Source organism: Peromyscus maniculatus, chromosome 21, assembly GCF_049852395.1.
Source record: "Peromyscus maniculatus bairdii isolate BWxNUB_F1_BW_parent chromosome 21, HU_Pman_BW_mat_3.1, whole genome shotgun sequence".
Lineage (NCBI taxonomy): Eukaryota > Metazoa > Chordata > Mammalia > Rodentia > Cricetidae > Peromyscus > Peromyscus maniculatus.
In genome coordinates, this window is record NC_134872.1 from 21,744,240 (window position 1) to 21,758,733 (window position 14,494).

At 43.6% G+C, this 14,494-nt stretch overlaps 1 long non-coding RNA gene across 2 annotated transcripts; it reads right to left on the reverse strand.

Moving 5' to 3' along the window:
• Positions 1–3,806: 3,806 nt before the first annotated feature.
• Positions 3,807–13,683, reverse strand: LOC143269861 (uncharacterized). Of its 2 annotated transcripts, XR_013046640.1 has the most exons (5): positions 10,845–13,683; positions 8,611–8,791; positions 6,148–6,279; positions 5,703–5,764; positions 3,807–4,790 (listed from the first exon to the last, which is right to left on the reverse strand). It is a non-coding gene; the product is annotated as an uncharacterized LOC143269861 (long non-coding RNA). The 2 variants fall into 2 exon arrangements; XR_013046639.1 differs by lacking the exons at positions 8,611–8,791; positions 10,845–13,683 and having other exon boundaries at positions 6,148–8,169.
• Between the last annotated feature and the right edge of the window lie 811 nt (positions 13,684–14,494).

Sequence of the window (14,494 nt, forward strand, 5' to 3'; positions counted from 1 at the left end):
CAAGCACTGTTTAAGCACACCCATCATTACCTCTGACCTACCAATCATCCACCTTCCTTTTGGTGTGGTCCTGATGATTGAGTCCGGGGCCTTGTTCATGTTAAGCAAGAACTCTACTGCTCTCCATGTGTGTGGACCTAATGTCCGGATACTTAATGAAGTCCTTGGATTACTTTGTCTAGCTTCGCATGTGATGAAGAAAAGGGAAAGCATCTCTGCATCATTTCTCTCAAGCTTCATGGCTGAGCCACTTCTAACAAAAGCCAAACGAATGGGTAACAAACACATACATTCACTGAATATGTTTTCCACACACAGGAGCCTTTGGAGAAGACTGGGAGAAGGAGCAAAATTTCTCCATTCAAAAAGCTTTTTTTAGGCTTGTTTATTTTATGTGTATGAGTGTTTTGTCTGCATATACATGTGTGCACCACGTGCCTGCCTGTGGAGATCAGAAGAGGGGATTGGATCCAGAGAGCTGTGATCCATGTGGTTGGAAACCAGAACTGGGTCCTCTGAAAAGAGCAACCACTGGTCTCCATCGCTAAGCCTCCTCTCCAGCTATACGCCTCTGTCTTTTAGTGCTCAGTTAGTTTGATGTAGGCTTGCAAAAGTATGAGACAAAGAAGATACAGTCTGAGGCTCCAAACTAAGGGAAATGCAGCCTACCTGCTTGTTTGAACTTTTGTTAGTGTCTGAGTCTCGAGAGACAAGGATGTTCCTTTCTTTTGGGTTCAAGAAAGACACCCCTGGATTTTGAAGGCACTGTGACCTGCTTCAGGCGAGAGTGGTTTTCCTGCTCCTGCTGTTAGGGAGCCCCTTAGCACCAACATCCACAGTTTCAGTTGATATAACTTGATTACCAAATTGGCCATTGGGTTTAAGCAATACTTAAGTATACTTTTGTGGGATAAGCTCTCACTTGTGCCCTGAAGAAGGGAAGAATGTAGGTGGTCCAGAAGCCCAGACTGGTACAGAAAAACCTGTGCCAGCTTGTTGGTCACAGGACCTAGCCCTGGTTCTGCCCCCCTGGTTATGGGACCAAGGGTCTGGCCCTTGGCCGCATTAAAACATATGAATTGGAATGGCTTTCTAGGGTCCCTGTGAATTCAGAACATCCTGAATTCCTCCTTCAGATTTCACCATTTTGTCATACTTCCAACACCCAACTCCCCTGCCCCATAGACCAAGGCAGGTTGTAGAATTCACTACCCCAGAAGAACGTGTCCAGCCTTTGGTTTGTTTTTATGTTTAAAGACTAAACTGGATTGTGATCCTCCACTGCCCCTCATTAAAACATTCTCTAATTTTGTCAGATATCTAAGCTCGGGCAAAAATGAGTTGTTACTGACTTCCCCGAAATGCCTTGTTTGTTCAGACTTTCTAGAACAGAGATTTCAGTTGGCCTCATTGTTACTGTAACAATGCCTCTTCCTCTTTCAGAATGGATGATTCTGGGTACTGATATGGTGAAGAGCAGCATGTCTAAGCACGAATCAACTTCTTACAAGAGTCTGTATGGGACGTGTGTCCTTACGAAGGAGTTTAGTCCTATAGTGTCATTATATTAGCATGCATAATGGTAAGAATGTTATTTACTCATTTATATTCATAAATAAATACTTAGTTGGCTGATGGGTGCATTATTCATATTATTGAAGACTTAATTTTTGTTTTCTTTGTATAATGAGCTGTCTCTCTCCTTCCTTCCCTTCTTTCCTCCCTCTCTTTCTTTCCTTTAAAATTTTAATTGTATGTGCATTGGTGTCTTGCCTGCATGTATGTCTGTGGGAAAGTGTCAGATGCCCTGGAACTGCAGTTACAGACAGTTGTGAGCTGCCATGCGGGGGCTGGGAATTGAACTCAGGTCCTCTGGAAGAACGCCCAAGTGCTCTTAACCACTGAGCCATCTCTTCAGCTCCCTTATCCTTCTTTCTTGTTTCATCAGGGTAACATGTAACTCAGGCTGACCTAAACTTTGCTGTACAGCAAAGGATGACCTTGAACTCCTGATCCTCCTGTCTTCCTGAGTGTTGAGACGACAGACTTGTGCTTCTGTGTGTTACTTATGTGGTGCTGGGGATGGAACCAAGGGCTTTCTTTGGGCACATTAGACAGATGAACTACATCCCCTGCCCTCTCTGGCAAAATAGATTTGATGAAATGATTTTCAAAGTCAGAAAGGATCTTACAGAGCTACTTAAATCTCCATTTGTTGTTGTGTATGTATTTGTGGTATGTGTGTATGCTTGCACACCCCTTGTGTATGTATGCTTGCACACCCCTTGTGTGTGTATGCTTGCACACCCCTTGTGTATGTATGCTTGCACATCCCTTGTGTGTGTATGCTTGCATACCCCTTGTGTGTCCAAGTTGAATGTCTTCCCCTGTCACTCTCCACCTTACTTTTGAACCTACTGACCACTGAAAATCTAGATTGCCTGTCCAGCAAGCCTAGGGATCTGCCTGTCTCCATCTCTGTCCCCTGCCCTACAGGTCCGGATTAAAATTAAATAGAACATGGATGATTTATTCAGAACAAAAAGGGAATGACAGCAAGAGATTGAAGTCCAGAGATTTCTGTTCCTTTGTTCTGAGATTTCTTTGGGCAGTTTACTAGAAGTATATTTAATCATGTTCCCAAGCTTACTTTACTCTGACCTAGAACATTCCATCACCTCTCACTGACCATTAAACTTACCCTGAAGCTTTGTGTTGAATCTGCGTCTGCATATGGCATGCATGCTGTCTCATGAGTTCTAAGAGTGATCAGTGAACTATGAATCCGTGTAGCACAGAAAACAAAGGCCTCTTTGCTTGTAATTTATGTGGCAATTAAAGACTGAAACCACTTTTATCGTGTGTAATGAGATATATCAACATCAGATAAAAAATAAGGGCAAATTAAAATTATACCTGTTGTCTGTGACATACCAGATTGGTTCTTGGTTTTTGATTAGGAAATGTGTGACTCTTTAGAGTCATGCATCCTACCCAGTGGGATCCAGATACTTTCATTTGACCACCTTTACATCCCACCAAAGTTTTCAGAAACGAACTCTTGGGGCTGGAGAGATGGTTCAGTGGTTAAGGACACTCACTGGCTGTTCTTCCAGAGGACCAGGGTTCAATTCCCAGCACCCACATGGCAGCCCAAAACCTAATTCTTCAAGACCTAAGATAGATGATAAAAAACAAAAACAAACAAACAAAAACAACCCAAACAAAACAGCAAATAGGGCCATTCCTTGGTGGTAGAGCTCAGAATCATAGAACATCTCCCTAAAGATACCAGTCCTGTCCTTTAGAGAGGCTTCCTAACAAAAGTAAGAAGGCACATAGCTAGGTAGAAGTGAATGTGGGTTATTTCCCAACATTCTGGTTTTAAAGTCATCACACAGCTACAGCTTGCTCTGTGTGTCTATGTGCATGATGCCAATGTCCTTTTGATGCAATTTTAACCCTTTTAAAAAAATCATCGAGTAGAACCTTAGTAACACGTTCAGAAGTTTGATTTCTGGAATAGCACATATTGGATTATCTGAATTGGCCACTTCAGTCTCTACTTACAGTGTCTGTGTGATGGAGCAGGATGTGGCTCATTGGTAGTTGGTAGAGTGCTTGCTTAGCCTGATGACATCAGTACAACCCTAATACCCACAAGGTGAAAGGAGAAAACTGTCTCCTGCAAATTGTCCTGTGACCTCCAAATGAGCACCCGGGCATATATAACATAGCTATAACTATGACTCTATACATAGCCACATATATATATATATCAGATAATGGCTATACACAAAACACAGTTCTTACCTTAAAACAAGAGATAGTTTATTCTGGAGCCAAATATGCATCATCACGACCCAAGAATGTGGATTCAGATTACCCCAAAGACCATGTTCCAACGTGGAAATGTTTTCATGAAGTTTTTTTTACAGTTTCAGAACAAAAGAAAGTATGACATCAGATGGCTTTTCAAGTACATTGGTGAGAACGCCAGATGGCTGAGTGTCCTAAGTTTCATTTTTCCGGCTGTGATGAATATTCTCCCCAGAAGCAGCATAGGAGAGGAAGGGGTTCCCTTGGATTTATTTAGCTGGGTCGTGGTCCGTTATTGCAGGGAAGTCAAGGCAGGAACATGGGCATCATATCCACAGTCAAAAGCAGAGAGAGGTGCACCCATGGTTTGGTGGTTTGCTTGATGGTTCTCTTATACTGTGTAGGATCTCTTGCCTAGGGAATGATGCCGCCTACCATGGGCTGGGTCTGCTACATCAATTAATAATCAAGACAACCACCCACAAAACACACCCAAAGGCCAATCAGATCTAGATAATTTCTAATGAAGATTCCCTTCTCATGCGATTCCAGGTTGTGTCAAGTTGACAGCTGAACCACCGTAGTGGGTAATAGTCACCAGGGGAGCCTCTCTGCCACCGGTTTCAGAAACCACCTGGTGGCATCCTTAGCTTTTGGGTGTGGAAGTGAAGAGTCTGTTATCACATTCCGAAATAAGGTGTCTAGTAGTCACGAAGATGTGAGGTTAGGCACAGAAGTGGGCGACAAGTGGTTGTTAAGGGGACTAAAGATAAGCCCGGGGTGATTTTTGTCTCCGGATCTGCAACATTCCGACCGTCCACCATCATAAATTCTAATCAGTCAGGCAGCCTCGGAGAATCTGTAGCAGAGGTGTGGCTTTGTGTGGAAACTTCAGTTTACAGTAGGAATGTTTATCCCGGTATCATTTATAGTGATGGTTGAGGAAGATGGTGGTGTTGCAATCGAGGGGACTGGCCAGAAAAGAAATGGGTAAGTGATGTAACCCAACTATTCAAAGCATGAGACCACATGAATATAGTGCAGTGGGAATAGACATTTACAGTATAGTAGAGGGCAAAAAAAAATGTGATTTTACAGAAAAATGCTATGTGTGCATGCATGCACACACACACACACACACACACACACACACACACACACACACACACACACACAATGTATTTCACAGAAGTAAGTGGACATCAAAATGTGTCTACCAAAGTAGTCAGTCGGACACGGAGCTCTAAGGAGAAAAGGATGTGGTGGAGGATAGAAGCACAATGCACGGGCTAAAGGTTTCAGGGTATGTGAAGTCAAAGGTGTGATTAATTCAGTCCTCCACACTTGGAGTCCAGGGCCAAAGAGGTGGCTCAATGGTTACAGCCGCTTATTGCTCTTGCATAAGACCCGAGTCAGTTTCCAGTGCATAATGGCCGCTCTCCACTGCCTCTAACCCCAGTTCCAGGGTATCTGATGCCCCCTTCTGGCCTCTGTAGCCTCCCGTATGCACATGGAGTTTGAGGCTTGCGTGGTCTGCCGTGTAAGTAGCCAGGGCTCCATGGAGAAACCTTGCCTCGAAAAACAAAACAAAACAAAACAAAACAACAACAACAACAACAAAAAAAAAAAACACAAAAAAACGGGCTGGAGAGAAGGCTCAGAGGTTAAGACTGCTCTTCCAGAGGTCCTGAGTTCAATTCCCAGCAACCACATGGTGGCTCACAACCATCCGTAATCAGATCTGTATACATAATAAATAAATAAATCTTAAAAAAAAAAAAAAAAGTCAATATGGATGCCAGAGAGATGTCTCAACAGTAAGAGCCCTGATTGCTCTTCCAGAGGACCCAGGTTTGATTCCCAGCACCCACATGATGACTTACACTGTATTCCAGTTGCAGGGACTCCAATGCCATGTTCTGGCTTGCTCCGGCACCAGACATGCCTGTGGCACAGAAACAATACATGCAAACAAACATCTATACGCGTTTAATAAATAAATAGCAATTTTTAAAAAGAGCCAATATAGAAGATATAGACTGAAAGCAGTGTCCACTGTAAGTTTAAACTAATTGGTACAGGGCTGGAGAGATGGCTCAGTAGTTAAAAGCACTGGCTGCTCCTCCAGAGGACCGGGATTCAATTCCCAACACCCACCTGGTAGTCTTGAGTCCAGTCTGAGCTACTTGGAAGCCTGTCTCAAAATAAGTAAATAAAAGTTACACACACACACACACACACACACACACACACACACACACACATTCCACAGGAAAACCACACGTGATGCTAATAAAAGGTTAAATGTTCGTGGTGTTGGACACTCACCAGCCTCATCATCTTGCCGTCTCTCCTCCTTCAGCCAGATTGTCTTTGGCTCTGCTTCCTCTGGCTTGAGTCTATAGTCTGTACTGGCTGCTTCCTTTGGCTGCTGTCTTGGCAGGCCACTGTTGATGTTCCCTTTAAAGAAGCCGAGGGGTCTTGCGTTGGCCACACACAATGGAACCCCCTTCTTTCTGTTTCTTTCTCCCTCTTTTTCGTCTTCCCTCCTCCTCTTCCTCTTTGCTTCCTCTCCCCACCCTTCTCTCTCTCTCTCTCTCTCTCTCTCTCTCTCTCTCTCTCTCTCTCTCTCTCTCTCACACACACACACACACACACACACACACACACACACACACACACACACACACACACACACAGAGAGAGGAGCTATTTCTACTTTGAATGAAGCCAACCCTACAATTAGTGGTTTCGGATTGAAATTTAATACAGAACGAAAAGGGGTGGTGTAAATATGATGTCAATGAAAGTGTTCCAGAGAATTCCAAGAAGTTATTTGTTCCATAAATAGATGGCTAGAGCCAAACTTTAAAAAAAAAAAAAGTTTGTTTTGTTTTGTTTTAATCCTTTTCTCCATTCTCACACTCCAAACCTAAGGATTTGTATTACCAAATATGGTGAGTTTAGTATTTTATCTAGAAAAATACTTCTGCTATCAGCCTAGGATCAGAAGAAGAATGAGTTCCAAACTTGTTGCAACGTTTTGTGAGACTTAGTGGTTGTGGGGGTTTGTTCCACCATTAGTGACTTTGTGGGGTATGCTAATTCCAATAGAGATTCAAGTTTGCATCTTAGAATAAGAGGGATCTGAGCCATACATACCCTTATTGTTTTCCTTATCTGATATGAAGGGAGAATCAGGCTTTCTATCTATTTCCATTTTCATTGTTTGTTGAGACAGAGATGTGCTAAGTAGCCTGGACTGGTCTTGAACCTGAAATCCTTCAGAGTAGCTGGGATTTCAGGTATGTGCCCCTATATTTACCAAGATTTTATTTTATTTATTTGAAATTCGAGACAGAATCTTGTGTATGAAAGGCTGGCTTGGGACTCACTTTGTAGCCGAGTGACCTTGAACTTCTGATTCCTCCTGCCTCCATCTCCTGAGTGTTGGGATTGCAGATGTACACCCCCATACCCAGTTTTATATCGTGCTGGGGGGTCCAGCCCAGGGCTTTATATAAGTTAGGCAAGCTTTCTTTTCTTATCTTTCTTTTCTTTTCTTTTTTTGTGACAGAGTTTCTTTGTGTAGCCCTGGCTGTCCTGGAACTTGCTCTGTAGATCAGGCTGGCCTTGAACTCAGAGATCTGCCTGCCTCTGCCTCCTGAGTGCTGGGATTCAAGGTGTGTGCCACTACTACTTGGCCTAGGCAAGCTTTCTATCAACTGTGCTACATATCTTCAGGCCAGTCTTAATCTTTTTTAATGGCCAAATAATATTAGGATGCATGCTAGTGGTAGCATTACTATCAAGTATCAGTAGTTCAGAGTACTATATTTTATGCTGAGTTTTTCACTGTACTGGAAAGAATATTCAGGTCATCTGTTTCCTTTGGTTGGTGGCAGTCATCATGCATAGTGAATTATGGCTGGATGCAAGATGAGCAGCTTTTGTGGCTGCTGCATCCAATCCTGATCCCTGATGGGGCCAGTGGGAGACGTCTTATGTAGCCTTGAATTTATTTAACACTTTATACTTCGCAGAGTCTTGAGAAATGAGTGAGGTAATTTTTGAAAAACAAAACAAAACAATTGCTTTAGAGTAGTTTTTATTTAATAAGCAAATAGAAAGCCCCATGAGTTTGTTCTCTTAAAAAATAAAAGTGATGAGGCTTGGTATGCAAAGTACTTGTTTCACAAGTATGAGGTCCTGGTTCCAACCTCAGGCCTCAGCCAGGTGCTGGTGGCACACACCTTTAATCCCAGCACTTGGGAGGCAGAGGTAGGCAGATCTCTATGAGCTTGAGGCCAGCCGGGTCTACAGAGCGAGTTCCAGGAGACCTAGGGTTACACAGAGAAACCCTGTCTCGAAAAACCAAAAAAAAAAAAAAAAAAAAAAAAAAAAAAAGCAGTCCTGACTAACCAACCTCAGGACCCAAGTTAAAAAACAAAAACAGAACTGAAAAGAGCCAGGCCTGGTGATACCTGCTTGGAACAGCTGTCCTGCGGAAGTGGAAACAAGTTGATCTCTGGGACTTGGTGGTCAACCAGCTTAGCTTACTTAATGAGTTCCAGGCCAGTGAGAGACTCTGTCTCAAAAACCAAAGTGAACGGGGTCTGAGGAATGGCAGCCAATGTTGTACACACACACACATACACACACACACACACACACACACACACACACACACACACACACACACAAGGCCTGGGCATCTGCATGCACACACAAACTAAAAATAAATCAAGCAGTGCCTGCCCACCATTTACACTAGGCTGGCCTTGAACTCACAGAGATCCGCAGGTCTCCGCCTCCTGAGTGCTGAGATTAAAATTAGCGTGTGCCACCACATTCACTCAGCAAGTGTCTCCGAGGACTGCTGAGGTTCACTTTAAGTTTCTCCTCTCTTTGTGCTGGCTGCCACTGACTTCATTTCTGCTACCCATTCTCACACCCTAGGAAGTGACTCTTCCTGGAAAACAAAGAGACCAGCTCATTAGAATCATGACTAAAATCACAGAGGATGATTCAAAGATCTTTTTGATGGACCATGCACATAGTTTTTGATTGAAGAAGACACCTAGCTCAGTCAGAAACCGTCCTCACCCGCCTCTAACCATCATCAGTCACGTTCTGAGTAACTGAGGACGGTACCCAAGGGGTCTCTAAAGAGGGATTTCCACCCGTCTTTTCTTTTTAAGTATCTTTTATATGAGTAGCACAGCCTTTTGCCCTTTCTCCTCCATTTCCCACAAACACATGAAATAGCTATTACTGTGGGGCAGCATAGGGCGCGTTGGACTAAGGTGAAGAGGAACTTAGACACTGCCTGGAGCGTGCCAGCTGCAGAGAATGGCCATGAACCTTGCTGGACTCTGGACTACCAAGGTCTCTGCAGGCCCTTTAAACCTCATCTGTCTCTCCTACACAAAAGAAGGTGATCACAACTGTAGCTGTGATGTGTGAAACGAGGCAAGGCTGTTTGAAGGATGCAAAATCAACACTCGATCAATGTTCCTCCGTTCCTCCTCCCCTGAAATGACCAAGAAGTAAACCAAGCAAGCAAAACAACCATTCAGTTTAGATTACTTTTCCTGGCCCAATAGCTAAGAAAGTGAGTGAAAGAAATCCTGTAGCTGGGGATGTAGCTCAGTTGGTAGAGGGCTTGCCTAGCATGCATGCAGCCCTGGGTTTGATCCTGGCAATGCACCTTACTGTAGTGATGCTTGTCTGTCTTCCCAGAACTCAGGAAGTGTGGACAGGAGAATCAGAAGTTCAAAGTCGTGCTCTGTCATAGCATAAGTTTGAGGTCAGACAAGGCAACATGAGACCTCATCTTAGGCTCTTAAAGACAGCCAAGGAAATGGTAATTTTATGCATCCTCATAAAACTTTAGAATCCATAAGATTTTTTTTTTTTTTGAGACAGTGTCTCACTGTATAGCTCTTGCTGTCCTGGAACTAGCTCTATAGACCAGGCTGGCCTCGAACTCCCAGAGATCCACCTGCCTCAGCCTCCCGAGTGCTGAAACTAAAGATGTGCACCACCACAACCTGGCTGCATCCCAATTTGTAAAGACAAGTAAAAGCAAAGCAACTTGACAAAAATAACAATGCTAATTAGACCCTTTAAATGCTGATGAGGCTATTATTTATTATTGTTATTACTAATTATTATTATTATTACTACTACTACTACTACTACTACTACTACTACTACTACTACTACTACTACTGGAATGGCAGTTCTATACTCCCTGATGCAGACGATCTTGGTCACTTCTGCCATAATTTGTACTGTGGGCACTGAAACACAGTAAGTGATTCATAAACAAACAACTGAGTGTCCTAGCCTAAAGTAATTGAAGGAAAATGAGAAATGCAATAGAGAAATCCAGGAGACCTGGCTTTAGGTATTCCATGATCCAGGAATTAAAATGTCCACAGAATGTGACTTTTCTTCCCTGGGTGTGTTCTACCTGGTTTATTCTCAGACAGGGTCTTCTCTTATATCCATCCTAGGTCAACCTTGGGTGTCATTCCTTAAGACACCATCTATGCTGTTTCAGGAGACAGGATCATTCACCTTCACTTGGAATTCACCAATTTGGCTAGGATGGCCAACCAATGAGCCTCAGGAACTGCCTGTCTCACCTCTCAAACCCTGGGGTTACAAGTGTGTGCCGGCATGCCCAGTTTTTTTTTTTTTTTTTTTAATCTGGTTCTGGGGGTTGATCTCACTCTTGATCCTGGCACAGCTAGGCATTTACTGACCACACTATCTCCTCAGAGCCTCCTTTCGAATGTTTTTCTAATGAATAATATGTGACCCTACCTCCGTCGGGTTGTCCTAAGAACTTTACAAATAATAACCCACTCAATTATCTCCCGCCAACAAGATAAGAAGGAACACTGTCAAATCAGTAGAAACGAGGAAACCACCCATAAGTAGTGTGCACAAGTCACCCAGTTTATACCTAGTAGAGGAGCCACAATTCCAACCCAGGCAGCCCTGCTTACAGATACCTGGCGTTCTGCTGAGATGATCGTGCACTCCTTCCAGAGTTATGACCTACGCAGAGAGCTTGTTGGCAGGACCCGTGCTAAGTGGCAGTCCAGCTCAGAGTGGGTAATAATTGGCTTCCCCACCCCATCTTGGGCTTGCTTTTTTTTTGAAGAGTGTTTTGGACTCTTGTAGCTCTGTTCTCATGCACGATGTATTTGCTAATTCCTGGAACCGAGAAGACTTGCCAATCAGCTTCTTGGAGACGGATGACTTCTTAAATGTCAAATGAAACATTGAGTTGTTAAATTGTGCTGTTTCAAAATGTCAGGAAAAACCATTATTTTTGCAGGCAGAGCTTCAGTGTGGTCTGATTTCGAGTCTGTGGAATAAACTCCTCGTCTTCAAGGGAAGAAAACTTTCTTTCACTTATTTTGAAAAACATGCTGTTGTTTTGTTCGGGGAAGAGTCCAGGAGATACTGGTGGCCTCTGAGCCCTGCTTACGATGGAGATGCTTTAATTTTGACTTGTCTCTTCCAAGGTCTTTCTTCATGTAGTCTAGGCTTCCAAGAAACTCCAAAAAGAGTCTCCACCCTGCTCCTTCTAGCTTCTTTCTTCTTCTTACTCCAATAGCATAGTTGGGTCATGTGTCCTTTGGAATCCATTTCCACTTAAAATATTTTAAGCTACTTTCCTGTAGAGCGTGGCTGGGCTTTGTGGAATAGAAACGATACCGCAAGAGAGTGTGGCAACAGTGCCTGGGAACGTAACTCCCGGTCTGTACCAAAAACTTCCCAGTGCAGAGAAAGTGATGGAGAGCAGGTCTCAAGCTGTTTCCCTTGGAGATGGAGGAATGGGAGAGGAAGGGCCCAGACCTCTTTCTGTGCATCTGGGGAACTTCTAAGTGTTTCAAAGCAACTTTCAGGGCAGTCAACTTTTCCTTTCATTGGCTTCCTCTTTCTTCACGACCCAGCTTGATGAACTCAAAACTGTTAGGGCGACTCTCAAACCGTCTTTGTATCTGAAATTCCATGGTGAGGCTTTAACCACATAATTTACATGGGACAAAATTAATTGGGGGGGGGAGTAACTGTCTCGGCAGTGTAGCAGCCTGCCATCTTGTGTCTGAGGGAGATTTAATTTACATGTTTTAGACTGTCACTTTAGTGTAGCACTCAGGATAGGGCAAACACAGCCTAGAGACGGAAGCGCCAAACAGCGTGTTAAAGGATCCCCTTCTTCCAAATCTGAAACTATCTAGGTGCGTGGTGTTGAGCATATCAAAATCTTTCTGATCCTTTCCTCCCATTCTTTTTTTTTTGAAACAGGATTTCTCTGTGTAGTTTTGGTGCCTGCCTGTCCTGGATCTCACTCTGTAGATTAGGCTGGCCTTGAACTCACAGAGATCCGCTTGGCTCTGCCTCCTGAGTGCTGAGATTAAAGGCGTGCGCCACCGCTGCCACCACCACTTGGTCTTTCCCCCCATTCTTCTTAAATGAAGACATAATTCAGAATGCCTACTCCCTGCTTATAGAATTGAATTAGTTTATATGAAATAAGATTTTAAAATACTGTTAATTATTTTCTGGGTTTTGTGTCCTTGGAATTGTAGGTACAATCCTGCCCTTAAATAACAGTTTCATTTGCTTTTTTTTTTTTTAATTGGTTTTTGTTTTGTTTTGTTTTGTTTTGTTTTGCTTCTTGAGACAGGGTTTCTCTGGGTAGTTTTGGTAGCTGTCCTGGATCTCGCTCTGTAGACCAGGCTGGCCTCGAACTCACAGAGATCTGCCTGGCTCTGCCTCCCAAGTGCTGGGATAAAGGCATGTGCCACCACTGCCTGGCTGCTTTTTATTTTTTAAGATTTATTTTTATTTGTGTGTGTGTGTGTGTGTGTGTGTGTGTGTTGTGTATGTATGGATGCCCTTGGGAGCCAGAGGAGGGTGATAAATCCACTGATAGTTGTGAGTCACCTGACATTGGTGCTGGGGATCAAATTTGGGTCTTTTGGAAAAGCAGTAAGGGCCTTTAATTGCTAAGTCATCTCTCCAGCCACCCAGGTAACAGCTGAAGCCAGTAAATCACAGAGAACTTTGAATCTCACCTCCTCCCCATTCCTCGCAGGAGAGCAGCTTTGAAAGCTTTGGTAGAAGTGGCTTGGCTCTTAGATGGCCCAGCTGGGAGTAGGTATTCAGAATGATAGCTCCAAAGGCGTCATTTGACTGACGCAAAGCATGAGTCAGCTGGGGAGAAACTTGACAGCTTTGGAGGACCTTCTCAGGGAGGGTAGGGTAACAGAAGCTCTTATTCACCCCTGGAGGACCAGCACGGAAAGTCAGGGAGGGAAAGATTTGTTTTGGATCCGTGCACAGGACAGGGAAGCAATGAGTGAACCCAGGCTGGGCTGGGAGTTGAAAACTGACTTCAAGTCTGACGCTTGACAAATATTCAGTCCAGGGCCAGGTACATACCCTGTCTGGTCTCCTTCATCTACAAAGCAGGGAAACAGGACTTCTCTAAGCTCTGACAGCTCTAGGTAGGGTCTTTCCAAAGGTGCGTAGCCGAGCCAAAAGCTTCCGTCATCTTCAAAACAAGTCCCAAACAACCACGGCCCTTTCCCTGTCTACAGTTCCCATCTCTCCTCGGTCTCTGCCACAGCCATTGGCTTACAAACACCTCCCTGTAGGCAGCCCTCCCTCAGTCTGACCTGTATCGTGAGATACGATATTCTCTTCTTTCCTCTTGTGGGTTTTTGGCAAAGAGGGGCCTAATCATTTCAGGGTCTCTTAAAGCTTCTAGAGAGGCCGGAGGGTGTAGCTCAGTGGTAGGGGTCCTGAGTTCACTTCCTCGAACTGGAGGAAAATGCTGCCTTCCTTTCTGCTTACAAGAATTGCATAACCAGGGGATTGCGAGTCTATGGTTACACAATATTTCCAGGAGCACATTTTCTATGCTGATTGTTTAATCATTTCCTGTGTAACTTGTATGTGAGGCTAGTATGCAAATGTAAGGCTCCTTGATCACGTGTACAATTACTGGTTAGTAATTACATTTTTCATTAAGAGAGCAGCAATTCATAGATACACATGATTGTATGTGCATACGATTATAGACACTACAGTCGCTCTCATATCAGTATACATTCTAGCCATTTAGAGAACAGAGTGCATTTTTAATATTCATTTTTCATTTTTATACCCAAGCCCTGATCGTAACTTCTCCCTAGTCTGTTCTACAGCTCGTTTGTGGTGGGGCTCTTGTGCAGAATTTTACAGCTGTGTATTCTTCAAGGTCATCAGTGAGATCTGACTCTTTTTTTACAGCTGAAACAAAAACTAAGGCCAGAGAGGTTAAGGTGTCAGTGCTGGTCACAGTCAATGTCAAGTGATAACTGATAGATCTCCACTCCCGACCCATCAATCACTTTCTTGCTACAGCATAATGATATTTATAGACATAGGACATGAAACATGTATGTCTATGTAAATACAACCATAGAAATATTTATGTTCTGCTTGCATTCTATTACAGAAAGAGAGAGTTAGGTATAAATTTCCCTCTTGAATGTCTCGGAGAAATGTATCTTTATGGATATTATCCATGGGTTAGAGAGTCACTATCACAAGGCAGGTAGAAGATATGGATCCTGTCTCTTTAGAAGCCTACTTCATGCTG